General features: G+C 36.8%; 1 pseudogene; it reads left to right on the top strand.

The window, feature by feature from the left end:
- The first annotated feature begins 508 nt into the window (after positions 1 to 508).
- Positions 509 to 3,474, top strand: LOC146476893 (uncharacterized; annotated as a pseudogene).
- The last annotated feature ends 2,738 nt before the right edge of the window (positions 3,475 to 6,212 follow it).

Genomic DNA, 6,212 nt, shown 5'->3' with positions numbered 1-6,212 from the left:
CGCCGAGGCTATTAGGCGTTTTCCGAATTTGTACAGGCGGAAGTTGCTAGGCAAGCTGTTTTATCAACAGGTATTTAGTCAGAGTTAATTCAATGTAGTTCAATCGTCGCAAGCATTTTTCTCGATGTGTTTTACCACATGCGCCATATATCCTGTTGTTTTTATTGTTTGTTTTTTTATCTTGACAGTAATAGAGGAAATGAGACGGAAAAAAGAAAGCCTTTAATCAGTTGAAACACTGATGGTATATATATATATATACACTCGTTTTCAAAAACGTTGCAATTTGAAAAGATATGTTATATATACCTTTTCTATACCCATTAAAAAGGTGACGCTCGTGAGATATATTTTTTACATCAAAGAAACAATGCAATTTTCTCGTTTTTATTCCAAGTTGATTTATGTCTTACCGTGCAAAGTTTTGCAGAATTTTAATTTAAAAGGCAAGGAAATGGGAAGAAAAAAGCCACATGTTATATTCCACCTGGGGAATCCGGTGTTTGAAATGCCTGCTGCATATAGCTCTGATCTTTGGTGGCGTATTATAGAGCTGTTACGTAGCTAATAAAACCCCCGGGTCGATAGCACAACAATTAAGAATATCGACTGCTACAGTTTCCTGTATCCTGAACAGATTCGAAGAAAATGGTGACGTTCGCGCGGCCAATGACATTTCAACGCTCCTTAGCAAAGCCCAGCTTCTTCTACTTAAGGAGTACGTTTTGAGCCATCCCACTTCATATTTGGCAGAAATGGAACAATATTTAGTAAGTGCAACAGGAAGTTCGTCAAGCCTGGTCGGAATTAATCGGGTTTTGAAGCGTTTTGGCTATTCTCGCAAAACTGGTAAGTACCTTTGATCACGGTTTTCGACGCCAATTTGACGAGTAGGCAAACAGGCTTGAAATAACAGTTTTTGTATGCAAATCCAATGTCTAATGATATTCATATAACATCGGTTCTGAAAAATTCATGTATTGGCAACTTTTGGCACCAGGAAAGGATTTTAGGAAAAAAATTGGAGGAATGTAGTTGCGCCAGAAAGCATCCAGTCGTGTTTTGAATTTTCCATACCTTTGTCTGTATAGCGAACCAGCCGTGAACTGCTACTCAAAATAGTTCCCGGGAAAAAATACTGGGAAATATGTAGAAAAGTTCAAAACACGACCGTTACGCTTTCTGGCACAGCCACATCCCTCCACTGAATTTTTTTCTTAAAATCCTTTTCATAGTGCCAAAAGTTTCCAATTCATGAATTTTTCAGAAGCGATGTTGTATGAAAATTATTTGACATTGGATTTACAAACAAACTGTTATTGGAAGCCCGTTTGCCTACTCGTCAAAATGGCGATGAAAACTGTGATAGGGCCTATTGAAATGCAAGGATATTTGGAAGAGCAGTCATGATAACTATTTTGTTTAAGTTTCTTTTTTAGCACCACGTAGGTCAAGAACATTGCCTTTCAAAAAAATTTGGATCCGAAAAGGGAGTATGAGGAAGTCATTTCTGTGTTTCGGTCAAAGGAGCTAATTTTTTTGGACTAATGCTTTTTTGTAAGTGTGCATTTACTGTCAATTCACGTCACCCTTGACCAGTATTTCCGTGAATGAAGTGGACATTTGAATTTCTCTTTGTAATATCCGACATGTGAATGGAATGTTGAACTTTTTTCTGGAAACCCTTCCAAAAAAGATGCATTAACAGAAAAAATAAATTAAAAATACTTGAGAAACAATTGCTATTCTTAAAATGCTTAATGTGGGAATGTAAAGAAAAATTAATAGCTTCATACCATCAATAAGCTTAAGAAAATTCTACAGGAACTCGATCTGAAATCTTGTTTGCAGTGTTCAAAACTGAAATGTAAATTTTGAAACTCTAAAACATATCGCTCACTCGTGACGTGGATTGACTGTAACTAATTTAACAATTACACAATAAATATATTTATTTAATTTACGGCATTAAGAAAACGCTTTTTCTTCATTTTTGAGAATTTCCTCAGATACACGTAGTAATTTTTTAAAATTTTGATTTTGTATCAGGATCGTGGAGTAACAAGGAACTACGGGTACAGTTTGAGGGGACAAGAAGCAACAGGAAATTATGTGAATCCTCGGTCTCCACGAGTTACATGCATTTCAGCTGTAAGTCATAACGGCGTTATTGCAGCCCATTTATCAAGAAAATCCTCTAATGGAAGACGATTCAAACGGTTCCTAAGAAATGAAATCGTACCGCTGCTTCAGCCATACAATGGAGTCAATGAGAACTCTGTTGTTGTTATGGGTAAGTGTAAATTGTAAAAAAATATTTTGCTTAATTTCACAAGTTATTCCCGCCCGATAAACAAAACAGAGCTTTAAAAATTTCAGGACAGATATGGTGGAATGTTTCTTCTGTAAGTGTATGATGAACAACAAATATGTTTACACACCATTGCAGGAGAAATTAGTTGTAATTTTATCTTTCTTCTATGACTTTTACCATCAATGGCGATTTGCCATTTGATATCGACACCAACTTTTGCATTCTACCGCCTGATTCTGGCAATCGCATTTTATGGGTATAATTTTTAAAGAGAGGACAGAACGTTCATTTCGTCATAAACAGTGACGACGCAGACAGGAATCGTTAGGGGAGGTGTGGTACGTGAAATGGCTTTGTTAGAGAGCGTCAACGAAACGTTGAAGGGAACATTACTTGCAGAAAAAATGGATTATACATAGTTATTACAAACAAAGCTCATAGAGGGGGGAGGTGCATATTATTTTGACAGATAATTATGTTTTCAATAAATACCGAACGCCATCCCAGAATTTTCCAAAAAAAAAAGCCTACGTCGGACTCTTTATAACGCTAATTACTTTTTCTTTTTCTACTGATAACCATGCAGCACATCACGAGGCAGGGGTGGAGGACATTATCCAGGCTACTGGGGCACTTGTTGAATATCTCCCTCCTTACTGTCCCGAATTAAATCCCATCAAAGAAATATTTTCAATTGTAAAAGCATGGCTTCGAGGGAATGAATTAATGCATCTCATTACACCTGAACCAGAAGATATGATTCTAAGGGGTTTCTTTAATGTCAGTAGAAGTGATGTGCAATCACTTTACACGCACTGTGGCTGTTGAAATTACATGCGGGTAAGCTTTATCCGATATGACTTGAACAGTCTACATGGTCTTGTGAAAAAAGCTTTAAGTTAATAAACAACATTGTACATATTAAACTAAAAATAAAAACAAAAGCAACTATTTCTTTCTGTACTGTTCAAACCATTTATTTATACAATTACACTGGCCTTGTAAAGCAAAGAAACCTAACATTTAGACATATCTCTAAGGATGTTTCTTTTTTGCTCGTCAAATTCTTCTTTGGTCAGGCTTCCCCCTTGATGCAGCTGTCCGACCATCTGTAACTGTTTTAACAGCTCTGTTCTGTCATATGTCTTAATTGTAGATGATGCCTGAAAAGATCAGATACATATTAATATCACATAAGATCGGAATCTGAAAGCTAGCTTACCACATTTTATATTTTCAAAAAGAGTTACGCGATACAAGAAATCTTTCAGCCAAGGAACCTTGCAACTACTAATCTTACTGTCATTTCTTGAAAGCATTTTTTTTTTTCATTTAATAGGAACCTCAACTCACCTGAATGAAGGAATGACTCTCGTATCACCATTTTCGACACTTTTTGTCTGGTGTTTTTATTCCAGTTATCTTGACTTATAATTTGGTGATAACAAAGAGGGCAACATTTTTTGATGATTTACTACACCCTAATTTATGCAAAGTTTGATCTACTTGAATTGCATCCTGATAATGTCAAAATACTCTTATTTGTTTTCAAGTCTTAAAATTGGAGAGAATTACCCTGAGAACTGTAAATGTTACATGACTATTAAGTGTTTTCTTTTTTTTCAGTTGCTCGCCAAAATAAGTGTTGCATTTTACAGGAAGTAAATAAATTCTAAAAAACGAAATTAGTTCCCTAGACCCAAAGTCATTCATAGAAGGAAACCTAAATAGCAATTCATTTTCTTAAAGGTAAAGGGATGTAAATCTAAATCAAAGCAAATTTTTAAAATTGTGCATGGTATGTCACGTGACACAACAGCAACTTAAATGACAATAAAAATAAAATACTCTGTGCAGATCCTTGGTGCTTCTAAGCAAAGCAGTACCTTCAATTTATTCTAAAAGAGACCACCCCCTCCAAATCTATTGAGATCCTTACCTTAATTCATGTGGGTAGAACTGTAAAATCACTTGATCTCTCGGGATAGTCTTGTAAGCTGTGTACCCATATTTTATTGGTTCATGGTATTGTACCAAACTGTTTACATTTTCAGGCTTAAACACATGACTGAAATGTGGTGATTACAGTGTAAAGAAAAGTACATTGACTTTGACATTTCATCACTTAAAATTTACTGTAAACCTGCTACAATCTAATAGAAACAGAAACTGTGAGTTTCCTTACCAAAAAATGTTCATTTATGGTTATGTTTGAATTTCAACATCTTTGATGATCCAAATCATCATATGCGCTAACTAATAATCTCAATGTTGTGTTTTCATAATCATGACCAAATACTAGCCATCTATGGAGGGAATCTTAACTCTGTCATAGCTTTATCTCTTTCAGCCCTCCAGGATGGCAAATATTGATGTACAAGATATATGCTTAACTTTCCTCACCAGTTTCCATACATTTCTTGTGGGACAGTTTGGCATACAATGTTTAACATTTTGCCTTACAAACAACTGTTTCTGAACAAATCCTTTGTTCATGCTAGCGAACGAGTTATCCTATTGATCAAGGATGCTATCTAAGGAAAATTTCATGAAGCTTACAAGGCCAAAAATTGAAAAACTAGGAGCTCAAACTGTTAAAAGTTAGATGCCACAGTAAATATCTATGTACCCAAAGCAAATGCTTGGGTGCCCAAGGCTACCAGGACCTTGTAAGGCAAGAGCCTTCTCGGTATCGTAAGGAGAAGTTAGATGTTGCTATATCTTTGGGACTGAAAGAGTTTAGGAAAAAACCTACCAGTCTTGTATGCAGTGGGAGGTTTTACAAACACAACAATAATTCAATCTGCCAAGTAAATGCCAAATAATGTCTTGAGGTCTCTAACTAATGTCTATAAAGAGGAGAACTCCACTTTTATGTGCAATCACTTTGAAGTACATGCCACACAAATAATTGGTCTATAGTGGCTGCCATTTCTGTCCTCTAGTTTTCAGTGACATGCAAAAGCTTGTCCTTTACAGAATGCCATAAGGAAAACATTCTTAAATTCATCATACTTGGTCATGTGCATAACAGGAAACGATATTTCCGTTTCACAGGCTCTGACATAGGGATAACACACTCTGAGATTTGGATTTACAACTTTGCAATATTATTGTGGTTGAACTTCACATTTATTTTCAAACTGTTGCGAGTAATTTCTCGGTGTAGTTGCCCAGTTAACCACTTCATAACCCCTGCTGCACTTAAGTTAGGGTCCTCATACCTCTCTCCATCTACTGAAATATCATCTTCTCCACTAACTTCCAAACCACAATCATAATTCCAGGCCACTGCTGAAGAATAGCCAGTTATCTCTTCATCTTTCAGGATGTAGAGAAAGTCCTGAGAGTTATCTAGAACTTGCTCCTCTGCAGTTCTCTCTGAGGTTCCCATGTCAGAGAATTCTGGCTCCAAAAGCCCAACCAAGTAGTTGGCATCAACATCTTGAACAAGTCCCTTAACAGGAAGGGGCCTGCAGGACTCAGGGTTGTTTAGTAGAAGGTCCTTCAAGCCATACGCCTGAAGCCCTTCCATAAACTCACATAGGGAGAGCAATTTTCTGCTGACACTGCTGATGGATGACAACAGAGCTAATGATGTCATCCATCATGTCCTCCTTGGTTGGGCCGGTATATCCGTGGTCAATAATGATGTCCTTATAATTGACAGGATCATCCTTGATTTTTTCAATCTGCTCCCTCTCTGGTTGTGTCAGGTAGTGCTCTGGATCAAGACTTCTAAGGTCAACATTTGGATTCAGCAACATGTCATAAGTTGCCTCTTCCAAGAAGGATGGTGGTGGCCCACTTTGTGTAAGACTTGTTGCAACAATCTCTCCAACCGTTGTGAAATTTCCATGCTGAATGAAAAGTGTTGGATGCGCTGGACTACCATTTT

This window comes from Pavona decussata, unplaced genomic scaffold (genome assembly GCF_977016875.1).
Source record: "Pavona decussata unplaced genomic scaffold, jaPavDecu1.1 SCAFFOLD_72, whole genome shotgun sequence".
NCBI lineage: Eukaryota > Metazoa > Cnidaria > Anthozoa > Scleractinia > Agariciidae > Pavona > Pavona decussata.
Note: the sequence above shows the minus strand (reverse complement) of the source record. Positions and strands in the feature narration are given on the sequence as shown.